Here is a 13309-nt window from a genome sequence, read left to right on the forward strand (position 1 = left end):
TTTTGTGCTATTGAGTGTTGTGTCGCCTTTTTCTCTCACTGTATCTGGAACATTCTAACTTTACCTTCAGAGCAATTGGTAGTGGTGGCCGGGTACCGTCTGTCTCGGGCTCATGATGTTTGCATGATCCATTAGTCCACTGGGATCATTCTTTCTACGGTTCTTGATTTTCATCATTCTTCCTTCCCGACAAGAGAGAGAGCCCAGTTCCTTAGATGGCCACTGTGAGGCTACCTTCTTGGCCCTAAGTATTTGAGTTTGTGCCTCCTCTGATGCTGCAAAACATGGGATGATGCAATGGTGATGCACTTGACTCTTAACGGATGGGTCAGAGACTTGAATGCACCAGCCACTCACTCTGAAGGAGACAGAGCTGGCAGTCTACTGCTGTGGAGATCATAGCCTCTGGTTCTGTGGGGCAGTTCTGTTCTGTCCTCTTGCACAGCTTTGAGAAACTGACTGGTCAGCACACAACAACCACCGTATATGTGCCTCAGGGTTGGTAGGCTAAGGGTCACAATTACCTCCTTTTGATCAAGAGGAAGCAAGCTTCTGATCTGCGATTAGTGTTCTGGAATTCAGGAACCCCGGTGGCACAGAGGTTACCTGATTGGCTACAATCATCAGGGTCTGAAGTTTGAAACCTCCAACTGCTCTGTGGGAGAAAAGATGGGGCTTTCTACTCCTGTAAAGATTACATTCTCAGAAACCCACAGGGGCAGTTCTATCCTATGGTCGCTATGAGGCAGCATGGACTTGTTGCCAGTGAGTTTTGTTTTGTTTCCTGAGAGTCGGGTTCAGTGTAGAAGGTGATTTCCAAACCTGGCTGTCCAACAAAACTACTTGGGGATTACTTCCAACATACAGACTGGACCACAGTCTAGGCCTACTAGATCTGAATCCCAGGGTGTGTGCAGGGCCATGATCGATCCAGATATAGAAAAAGATCAGGAATATGCATTTTTAAAAGCCCTCAAAACCCAAACCCAAACTCTCTGCCATTGAGTCAATTCTGGCTCACAGTAGTCATATAGGACAGAGTAGAACTGCCCCTTAGCATTTCTGAGACTTTAAACCTTTTTAGGAGCACTCAGCCCCATCCTTCTCCGGAGGATAGGGGTAGACTTGAACTCCTGACTTTGTGGTTAGCTACCCAAGGCCACCAGCAATCCTTAAAAGCTTGCTTTCCAGCAACTCCTGTAACTGGGAGGGCTGGAAATAGTTTCTCTAGAATATTATCTTCCAGAACTAGGAAAGAGAGGGAGTGCAAATTTCTTATCCCACCGGAGGTCTTTGAAGCAGATTGCTTTTAGTATTTTCTCATGGGAATTTTAATGATTTGCAGTATCGCGTGGTGTTTTAAGCATTTGAATGTGTCAATTATCTCTATGTAAGTATCTATAACCCAAGAGTGACAAGCATAGTTTTCCTTTTATTAAAAAGCACAAAAGTGAGCACGTAATTAAAATCCTAATGATCTATTGGATTTTTCCAGATGACACATTCCTAGACACCTCCTCTGGTTTTTTCTCGGTGCTGCGCGAGGCCGGGAGCTGGCGCCCGGGGCTCGCTGTCCTGCTGAAGGCCATGGGCTACAGAGTACCGTCCTGCAGCAATGCTGTTGATCAGGCCGCGATTTAGTCCACAGCTCTGAAACAGCTACTTCTGGTCTGTGTCTCTAAACCAAGGCCTGGCTTTTTACTAGGCCCCTGCCGGGAGACCGCCTGCCTGAAGGAAAGGGTGTGAGGCTCTGCCATGAAAGAGGCTAGACCAGACGAGCTTACCGTCACTGTAGTTGAAAGTTACGTTCATCTGGCAGTTTGTCAAGCATTGCAAGCCGATTCCATTCACAAGTACCTTATTCAATGGCTCTTTCATTCACTTTACTGGGTGCTTACTCTGTACCTGTGGGTTAGGCATTGGGTTGTTACCTGGAAGGCCAGGGACTCAAACCCACTAGCCCAGTGGTTCTCAACCTTCCTAATGCCGTGACCCTTTCACACAGTTCCTCATGTTATGGTGACCCCCCCCAACCATAACATTATTTTTGTTGCTACTTCATAACTGTCATTTTGCTACTGTGATGAATTGGGTGACCCCTGTGAATGGGTTATGAAAGGGTGCACTAGCCATTCCTCCAGAGAAAAATGAGGCTGGCTGCTCCCAGAAAGACTGAGCGTCTCAGAAATACCATCTAGCATGTCTCTGAGTCAGAATGGTGGTGGGTTTTTTGATGCAATTTTTACATATGTGCCTGGCACTGTTCTGCTGTGTTGCAAGTGAGATAACATCCTGTTTCCAGAACGGGGCCTCAGCGTACCCAAAATTAACGTCTCCATGCAGCACCGTCTTGCTTCCTAATCAGAGTCAGTTCTTGAGGATTTTTCTGAGGACCCTTTTCAAGTGACCGAAATGAACCTACTCAGTTATGCTTATCCGAACTCCCCCTCAGTGCCTTGGAGTCAATTTTGACTCATAGCAACTCTATGGGGTGGGATAGAACTGCCCCTTTGGGTTTGGGAGGCAGTAAACCTCTTCTTCCTTCCAAGGAGTGGCTGTTGGTTTTAAACTACTCACTTTGCGGTGAGCAGCCCAACGTGTAAGCCGCAGGTACATGTTAGGCACTTAAGAAATTGCATGAGAGTGTCATTGAACAAGGTACTCGGGGCCTGGGTCGGCCTGCAATGCTTTGACTAGCTGCCAAACGTGTGGCTTTGCTGCCCCAGCAGGGCTCCTGGATGAGGCCCACAGTGTCCCTCGGAGCCCAGCCCTGGTGGCAAGATGGTGATGAGCTTGACCCCTACCTGGAAGGGTGTGGCTGTGTAAACCTACGGAAGGGAAATTCTGCTCTGTGAGCTGGCCTGGCTGTGGGTAGAAATCAGTTGGCCAGCCCGCCCCCCCTACGCCCCCAGGATCTTCACTGTCTCTTCAGAGGTCTTTTGGAATCTGGCAAGCATGTAGAGGAGTCATATGAGCCCCAAGATCAACTTAACTGTCAACATCGCTGGAAGGAGTGACAGGAAGAGCTGAGGAAGCGGCACTCTGCAAAGCCGGTGTTCAAGCTAGTGGGGAGCCACAGCTCACAGGCTAACTTCTGGGTCTTCCCAAGGTCTGGGCTGCATATTCTTAGAGGTAACTGTCCTTGGCTTCCTCCTTTTCTAAGGGATGTGCCCCAAAGTTCCCCAGGCCCGCCAGCCTGCGATGCAGGTAAGTCATATTAGCAGCAATGATTCAAAATCTCTGACTCCCACTTGCATATAAGTTCTAAGGCCCAGCTCAAGAACCCTTCCCCCAACCCCCAACCCTGGTCATTTTACTGTCCTGTCCCCCCACCCCCCAGCCTTCCTCTCCTGTCTCCCTCAGTTTTGTAAATCAAAGGCTACATGCATGGCTCTGCTTCTCCCCCAGAACAAGTTCCCTTCATGCTGGCAAGCCAGCAAAACGCTCAGGATGCCAGAGTGACAACACGTCCCCTTTTGTCCTCTCTGCACCAGAACCTTGCAGGATCCCGTCCAGAAAGGGGAGGGTTCCTACTGCCTCCTCTTAGGCGCTGCATTCTGTCCTAATCTTCTAAAGCAGCCAGCCCAAGCCTCTCAGGGGTGACGGCTTTGGTTTGCAGTCCTGTGGGTGGTGGGGGGGGGGGGAGGGTGACCACACATTGATTTTGCCCTCCCTGCTCTTCCACAAGCAAAGCAACACTTGCCAGCCTTGAGTGCTGCCTGTAGCAGGCACACAGGGCTTCTGGGAACAGAGGCTCCCCAGGGACCTCCATTAATGCTAATGTGACCTCATCTGCCCCCCCAGGCTGGAGGGACCGGGAAATTTGGGATATATCCATTAGAAAAAGATCTATCATGAGGAAGGAGCTGAAACAGTGAGCTCCAACAATCTAAAGACAATACACATTGCGAGAGCCAGAGGCCACCATGCCTGCTTGCAGGGAAGGGGAGAGACGAGTCTTTTCTCTCACCCCTTCTTTCTTCCAAGGACTGGGAAGCACTGGCCAGGTTCTGGGCTCCCTGGGTGGTACAAGCGGTTTGCGATGGTCTGTCTACCTGGTGGTTTAGTGCATTGCTGATGCAGGTCTGCCCGCTTTCAGAAGCCTGACAAGCAAAGATGACTGAGCAGTTTTGCTCTTAAGAAATGGCTCCTGCAGTCTTCTGATGAGAAAAGAGCTCCTGCAACCGAGAACTAAGATCCCATTAGGTCATGGTTATTAGGCATATTTATCAAAAGGAAGAGATTAGCCTTTATTGAGGGCCTACTATGTGAGAATGTATCACATAAATATCATGTAAAAGCAGCATTATTGAGGTAAAGTGGATATGTAATAAATTGCATCGTACAATTTGACATATGCAGACACTCCTGAAACAATTATACAATAAAGATTATGAATATGTCCATCATCCCCCAAGAGTTTATGCTCCTTTGTTTTCCCGTTGTCCAGTCCCTTCCCACCCAGCCTCTGTCCTCAGCCAGCAAGGGTTCTGCTTTCTGTTGCAATAGATTAATTTGTATTTTCCAGAGGTTTATTTTAATTGAAACAAGCTCTTTCTTTTAAAATTTGACTACTTTGACTAATATACATTGTTTCAACTTCCTTTTAGCAGCATTTCTTTTTGATGTGACTGAAAACCTTCTGATTCACCGCATCCATGGCTATGTCTTCAGGGCACATCTCTTCCCTGTTTTCCCCCATGTTTCTGTTTCCATCCCACCTTCTTTCCTAACATGTGGTGCTTTGGCCTTGTGTCAATCTGCCCTTTTGATCTTAAATGATTGACTAATCTAACCCAGAGGCCAGTTTGGTTCGCATGTGAAGTGTGTCTCAGGGCCATGGTCTTAGTGGTCCCACTGGTCTCTGTCTGACCAGGAAGCCTGATCTCCACTGTCAATTTGAATTTTGTACCATATTTTCCTCCTACTCTGTCCAGGACCTTCTGATATGATTTTTTCAGAGCAATTGGTAAAAGTGGTCGCCAGGTTGCTGTTTTCCAAATTTTTTAGCATAGACAAGTGAGTGCTTCCAGTGTTGCATCTGTTTGTTGAAACATCTTAATTGCCATCCCATCAGTTTCTGAAGCCTTGTATCTCCCCCACCCCACCCTTTGGCCTTTCCAGCAGCTTTAGGAGCTCTGGTGGCAAACATTGGGGTACAAGGTGGGCAGTTCAAACCCACCAGCTGCTCTTCAGGAGAAAGGGGAGACTGTCTGTTCCTGAAAAGATTTATAGCCTTTTGGAAACCCCGTGAAGGACCACTATGCATTGTAATGGATTTGATAGCAGTGGGTTTTTGTTTTTCATTGTAGCTTGCATTCAATACCATCGGTTCTTGATCATATGCTTCCTCTTAAGATAATTGAGTGGTGACTATGTTTTTTCTTTTTACAGTGACTGTGTATTCATTTAACTTTCTCTGTATGCTTCCTGAGTCATTCCATATTTTGCCCATAGAATCCTCTAATATTGCAACTTGAAGCTTGAAATGTTCTTTTCTTCTCCTCCTCCTTCTCCTTCTCCTTCTCCTCCTTCTTCTTCTTCTTCCTTCAGTTTTTCAGTTAGAGAAGTGCTGTGTGTGTGTCTCCCCATTGGTTTTCCAACTCTCAGTGTTTGCATATTTCATCTGGCTTCACTTTGTCCTCCAAAGCCACTCTTTGACATCTTCTGAGCAGCTCTTTTGCTTCATCATTTCTTCCTTTCACCTGAGGTACTCTACATTCAAGAGCACTTTTCAGGGTCTCTTCTGATATGGTAGTTACATAATTTCATGTCAGCTTGATAAGTAAGGTGTGGTCTGGCCTGTCAATCAGGTCACAGCCTGATGATGCCTCCTTGTGGGCGTGGCCTTCTCATGAGGATTCTGGGAACTTCCTCTCTGTCTCCCTGGAGGTGGGTCACACTCTCTCTGCTTCAGTTTCCTGTTGTCAAGTCACATGGAGCTACACCAATACCTTTGAGAGCCTTGAATCCACAAGACTTTGCACTTACTGGTCTGTGATCTTCCTGCATTTCATGTGCTAAATGAATCTGATGAGGGATTTATAAACCAGTATTGGACTTATGGGCTAATAGACCATTTGGACTTATAGACTTGATCTGGACTGGGCTGGGATGTTTTCTTAATATATAATTACTCTTTGATATGAAGCTCTTTTTTATATATACAAAAAAACAGAAACTTTTTTTTTCAAAGCTATGGATTTAATTTTTTTAACAAAACAACCTTATCACCTTCAAAGTACTCTGCATAACACTTAATACATTTGTCAAATCTGCAATACCATTTGTGGAAACATTTTTCAAACTCGTCTGTTTGGACGGCTGACAGCACCTTCCTCGTTTTCGTTTTTTTCTTCACCTCTTCTACATCATCAAATGGCTGCCCTTCTCAGTTGCGAAACAAAAGAAGTTTTGTGGAATGAGGTCAGGTGTATGGGGGCAAGAGAGGCATGCTGTTTTTTGCCAAAAACTGGCACACTGAGATGGCTGCATGAGCAGGTGCATTGTCATGGTAGCAAAACCAGTCTCCTGTCTGCCATAAATCAGGCCCTTTGGGGCACACACTCATGCATTCTTTTCAGAACCTCTAAATAGAAAGCTTAATAAACAGTCTGACCTGGTGGAACCAACTCCAAATGCACTATTCCCCCTCACATCAAAAAACAAATGAGCATTGTTTTTTGGGGGGTTACTCCTTGTACATGAGTGTCTCTGGATTTGTTTCTCCAGTCTAACCCATCTGACATCCATTTTTGGTCATTTCTCTCTTTCCTATCTTTTGAAGGGCTGTTTTATTTTATATTCTTTATGTGTTCTCACAACCCACTGGGCGTCCCTTATGAGTGCACAGTGCATTAAATCTATTCGTGAAATGGTCTCTAGTTCCAGGGGAACTATGCTCACAGTTGTACTTTGGCTCCTGTGGACTTGTTTTCATTTTCTTCAGCTTCAACTTGAACTTGCTTTTGATCATTTGACAGTCTGTTCCACAGTCAGGATCTGTTCCACAGTCAGGATCTGTTCCACAGTCAGGATCTGTTCCACAGTCAGGATCTGTTCCACAGTCAGGATCTGTTCCACAGTCAGGATCTGTTCCACAGTCAGGATCTGTTCCACAGTCAGGATCTGTTCCACAGTCAGGATCTGTTCCACAGTCAGGATCTGTTCCACAGTCAGGATCTGTTCCACAGTCAGCCCTATCCTTGTTTTTTTTTTTTTTTTTACTTTTAAAGATTATCTTATTGGAGGTTCTTACAGCTCTTATAACAATCCATACATCAATTGTATCAAGCATATTTGTACATATGTTATCATCATTATTTTCTTTCTTTTTTAATATACATAAATTATGTATTTGATTTTTTATTAATAAATCTTTTTATTGGGGCTCATACAACTCTTATCACAATCCATACATACATCAGTTGAGCAAAGCACCCTTATACATTTGTTGCACTCGTCATTCTCAAAATTCACCTTCCACTTGGGTTCCTGTAATCAGTTCGGTTTCCCTCCCCATCCCTCCCCCTATCCTTGTTTTGAAAGACAATACTCAGCTTCTCTATTGTCACTTTACAGATCTAGTCAATTTGATACCTGTGCATTCTCTCTGGCAAGGTCTGTGTATACTTGCCCTTATATTGCCGAAACAAACATATTTCCAATGGATATATCAGTGTTGAACAATTTTATCATGTGAATTCAGTTCATTCTATTACCAAGGCCATATTTTCCAATGACTGTTCTTTCTATGTTGTTTCCAACCTTCACATTCTTCCATCATCACAATCCAATTATCAGTGCATGTTTTTTAATCAATGCTTCATGATTGTATGTTTGATCAATTTTAGACTCCAGAAGTTGGTGAAAATCTTCAATTTCTTCATCTTTGGCATTAGTGATTGATGCATAAATTTGAATAATAATCATATTAACTGGTTTTCCTTTTAGGCATATGAATATTATATTATCACTTTCTGTGATAGTCTAGACCTTGAATTGTTCTTTTTGATGATTGGTATGATATCATTTCTCTTCAATTTATCATTCCCAGTATAGTAGACCATATGATTTTCCAATTCAAACTAGCTAGTTCAGCTCACTAGTGTCTAGGATATTGATCATTAAATGCTCCATTTCATTTTTCAACAACTTCTAATTTTCCTAGAACCATACTTCATACATTACACACTCTGAATACTAATGAATGTCTGTAGCTGTTTCCAATCATTTCAAATCATGCTATGTCAGCAAATTAAGGTTCTGACAGTTTCACTTTGTCAACATCACTAATGTCAGGTCTCATTTGAGGAGGCAGCCCTTCCTCAGTCGTATATTGAGTGGCTTCAATCAATCTTAAGGAGCTCATCTCATGGCATTACGGATGGTACTCAGAAGGTTTTAACTGCCCCGTTTTTTAAAGTACATCCAGGTCCTTTCCCCTAGTGTGTCTTACAGTAGAACGTGTCACTGAAACTTGTTCATGAAGGGCGACCTTCACAGGGATAAACAAGCTTCCATTACGACAAACTGACAAGCAAGAGGTAGTATGCTTTCAAAAAACAAACATACAAATAAACAACTAAGCAAACAAACAAACTCACTGCCATCGAGTTGATGCCGACTCATAGCAACCTGATAGGACAGAGTAGAATTGCCCCTGTGAATGTCTGACACTGTAACTCTTTATGGGAGTAGAAAGCTCAGCCTTTCCCCCTCAGAGCTGCTGGTGGTTTTGAACTGCAGACTTTGATGATCACAGTCCAGTGAATAACCACTATGCCACCACGGATCCTTAGTATGCTTAAGGACTATTAAATAAAAAGTCCTTCCTCAACTAAAGGTAACAAATATCATCTGTATTTTCTTCTTGAAGATTGCTAGTTTTAACTTTACTATTTTGTCTACAATCCATTTTTGTTAATGTTTTTAAATGATAGGTGGTATGCCCCAGTGGTTTTTCCCCCCCCTTTTGCATAGGGGTTCTATATTGTTCAAATAACCATTGTTTTTAAAAATCTGCTTTTATAACCTTGCACCTTTGTGAAAATCTAGTTGTCCACTAATTAATTTTACATGGAAAGGAGAGACACTTCAGCTTAGCAAAGCATCACTGAAGAAGAGGGGCATGGCGGGAGGCCTCACATGCCCTGATCTCAGAACCTAGGGCACAGCCATGGTGATCAGAACAACCTGCACTGGTACAACAATAGAAATCTAGAGGAATGGAAGAGAATTGAGGAACCATCCACCTATGGACCGCTTTTGTTGACAAAGGGTGGAAGTCCATTACACGAGGGAAGAGAGAGTCTTTGATAATGGATGCTGGGAAAACTGGATGTCCATGTGCAAACAACAACGAAACAAAAAACTTAATCCAGGAATGGGTTTTAGGCTCACACTAAATCCTAACTCCAAGAACAATTAGTTCTTATATCATGGCCCTGCTCAGTACTTGCCCTCAGGAAGGAAACACAGAAGATATGGGTGCTAAAGCAAAATGTGGTGAAGAAATTAGATGGTGCTCGGCTAGCAGATAAAATAGTGTCCTGGGTCTTAAAGGCTTGTTTCCAAACAAGCAGCTAACTAAGTGAGATGTCAACTAAGTCCACATGGAAGAAGCACACACACAAATGTGGCCGAAGGACTGTAAATCATACAATCCAAATCTGAAGGAGGGAATGGTGTCAGAGCCTAAATTATGAGAGTCTGGTTTGCAGAGGGCTAGGGATGACACGGTGGAAGCTCAAGATATATTTGTGAGCTAGACACAGGAAATAAGCCTCTGGTGATTCCCCTATATCCATAATAGAAGGATGGGAAGATATTGATTACCAAACAGAGAGCATTGGCGAGATGACTATAGGAGATCAAAATGATAAACCTGATTTGAATGGTTAAAACCTTGGCAGTTGACCCCCCCGCCCCACTGATGCATATTGGGTCTGATGCACCCCCCCCCCCATGCATGTTTCCAACATTTTCTGTGTTTTAGGGGGGTTTTTGTTCACATTAGAATTTATCTCAGATGTATTTGGTCACTGGAGGTGACCCTCTTGAATTTTCGTTATTTATTTATTTTTTTGGTATATGAAGCCCAGGATTAATGAACCTATAGGCAGAGCAAGTCGAATAAAGGTTTCTGCAGGGGGTTTACAGTGGGTGACGAGTGGGGTAAAAGGGAGCTGATGGCAAGGAGCACAGGAAGGGAAAGGATGTTTGGAAACTGACTGTGGTAGCAATTGTATAATACTGCTTGACGTGAAGGAACTATGGAATACTGTAAGCATTAGCTCCCAATTAATAAAAAAATTAAAAAGGTCTTTAAAAAAGAGTCCAATTAATACATTGACTTTTGAGCGGGTCTGCTGAGCCCATTAGATCCAAGACAGAGAATTCAGCTCAAAAAGTTCTGATGACTACTCTTTGGGAATCCAAAGCTAGGTGATTCCCAAAGGGATAAGCTGGATAGATTTTTCTCTGAGGTCACAGGGTGATCACAAGGGTTTATTATGAAGAAGTTGAAAGAAAATGGAAAACTTCGGTGTTGAGAAAAAGTCAAGAGCGCTGTGCTGCTGAGTTTCTTTCCATCATGACAGTGCACTTGCTTATTTAAACAGGTATCTGTAGTCTTCTTTTTGTTAGCCAACATCACAAATATCACTGACAGGGTGCACAGTTTGAGCCCCTCGACGAGGTCTGAATCGCCATATTGACATGGTGTAAATTGGAGAGCTGAGAGTCTTCAGGGAGAGGTTGGTATTGTTAGGTGCTGTCCAGCTGGCTCTGATAGAGATCCTGTGTAGAATAGAGCAGAAGACGGCCCACACCTGCACCTTCCTCACAATTGTTGTCTGAGCCCCTGGCTGTAGCCACCGTGCCGGTGCCAGAGAGCCAGAAGCCCTGCCCTCAGAAGTATACAGGTGCTCCTAGGCCTAGATGGGGGATATGGTGAGAAACAAGAGCCCCGCATGTTAATATTTTTGTTTAATAGTGGTACTCTAGTTTTGTAACAATGCTTATTGACCTACTGTCTTATTTTAAAATGTATATTTCTGACCATTATTTGCTAGTCCAGGTATATATCACCCAGCATCTGTTTAGACAACAACCAGGATCTCAAAGGTTTTTTTAAAGGGCGAGCAGTTCTCTTGATAATTTCCCCCAGTGGGCCTGAAACTCAGACTCTTGTAGCACTGGGCCGGGGGTGGGGATCAGGCAGAGGATCTGGCTCTGGGTGGGAGCTTTGGGGCTTTAAGAAGGATCTGGCTCTGGGTGGGAGCTTTGGGGCTTTAAGAAGGATCAGCAGTTTGAAGCCACCAGCTGTTCTGAGGGAGAAAGATGAGGCTTTCTATTCCGAAACCCACAGGGGCTGTTCTCTCCTGCTCTCTAGGGTGGCCATTCTGTAGTAGAGCTGATTCTGGGACAGGGGTTTGTTCTGAGGCAGGTAGTTGGAGGAGGCAGTGTCTGTGGGGTCGCACTGTCCCTGCTGCTCGTCAGTTACTGGGCAAGACAGGTTCCACCCCTCCCCTCTGTTCCTCTGAAGCCGTACATATTTTCCGTGTTGAGCCCCCAAGAGGATCTTTGGGATACTTTGCCTCAGGATTATAATTTAGGCGGCCGCACACACTTCACAGGTCCTATCTTGATTGCTGGTTTACTGCTCTCTTTAAAGAGAAAGTTTTGTCCTGTAAGATCTTTTCTCCTTAAATCTCTCTTCCCTCTTAAGTCCTTAGTTCAGGGCTTGGAGCACTGAAAAGATCCTCAATAGATGGTTATTGAATGAATACATAATCGAGTGCCAGCACAGTTGACTGGAGCCTGTAAGCCCTGGATAGAAACGAAATCACATCAGCAGCACTTATCCACTGCACTGGCCCCACTGGCTCATAGCTCTCATTTCCTCAAACTCTGACGCGTCATGTACTTTTGAATTCACAGGAGAATAACTACCAAGCACTTTGAGCTCTTGGAAGCAAGCCTCTAACTGTAGTTACATAAATAGAAAGTGGTAATTTCAATTTTTTCCCCCTTAAGTCAGACATCTATGTCTGAATTTCTTATTGTATTAGTTCTGGACTGTAAATGTCACTAGTTAGAAAGAAAAAGTCATAAAATCCATAAAAGGGTACTTTTCTTCCTAGGAAACCTCCCGTTTAAATAGCTCCTGCTGATCAGGTGATGACATGATTCAAGGCTTCTTTCTGGCACTCAGTCATTATAAAGGAGACTTGAGCATTTTGTTTGCAGGAGGTCCAGCCCAGTGGGCGACAGAACAAAGGAGGGGGTAGCGGAAGAGAACATTCTGCCTCAATTGCGCACACACCCCACGCCCCCCCGTGATTTCCAAGCACGATGACATTTATACCATATCTTGGTTCCACAAAATGACTGGTCCCAGAGACTAACTTCGAGGTGCCCGAGGAACTTAGTTCAATTACCCAGCCTTGCTGGAGCATAAACTGTGGCCGGCTCATGCACGTATTGAGCTGGTGTTTGGCTCTGAGGAACGAGCAGCCGGGGGTCTGGGAGCATCAGCTTAGGAGAGACTGGTAGCTGTGATGGCATAAGAGAATGGTTTGATATTGCTGGTGCTAAGTCAATTGTCAACTGACGTGACCCGTGTGACTGAGTAGAAGTCTTCCAGAGTTTTCTGGGGTGTAATCTTTCCTGGAGCTCATTGCCAGATTTTTCTCCACTGGGCTTTGTGTTAGTCTGGGTTGTTGTGTTAGTCTGGGTAGACTAGAGAAACAAATCCATAGACTCACATATGTGTATAAGATAGAGCTTTATATAAAATAGCAGTGGTATATTGAGAAAAAATACCAGCCCAGTTCAGATTAAGTCCTTAAATCCAATATTCGCCCATATGTCCAACACTACTCTATAAATTTCTCTTCAGACCCACAAAACACATGCAATGATGCTGAATGCAGGAAGACCGCAGGCCAGTGGGTGGAAAGTCTTGTGGATCCAGTGACAGTGGAAGCATCTCAGCACTGACAGGGGTCTCCACATGGTTCCTTCAGCTCCAGGGCTCTAGTTTAGCTCTATGTGTCTTGTCAGCAGGAACGTCTCGCAGGGAATGAGTGTGTGTCCTGCCTCCAGTGAGCTATTTATCTCCTTAGCACCTTCAAATGAGGTCAAGCTGTGACATGATTGACAGGCTAAGTCCCACCCCATTCATTCTTAATAATCTCAAATTGACAACAGATGATTTAACCACCATAGTTGGCTAGAGAAAGAAAACAGGTGGCAATCATAAATGTTAAGAAAGAACTTTCTATCAAAGAGTCATATATCAAGA

The sequence above is a fragment of the Tenrec ecaudatus genome, chromosome 1 (assembly GCF_050624435.1).
Source record: "Tenrec ecaudatus isolate mTenEca1 chromosome 1, mTenEca1.hap1, whole genome shotgun sequence".
Classification (NCBI taxonomy): Eukaryota; Metazoa; Chordata; class Mammalia; order Afrosoricida; family Tenrecidae; genus Tenrec; species Tenrec ecaudatus.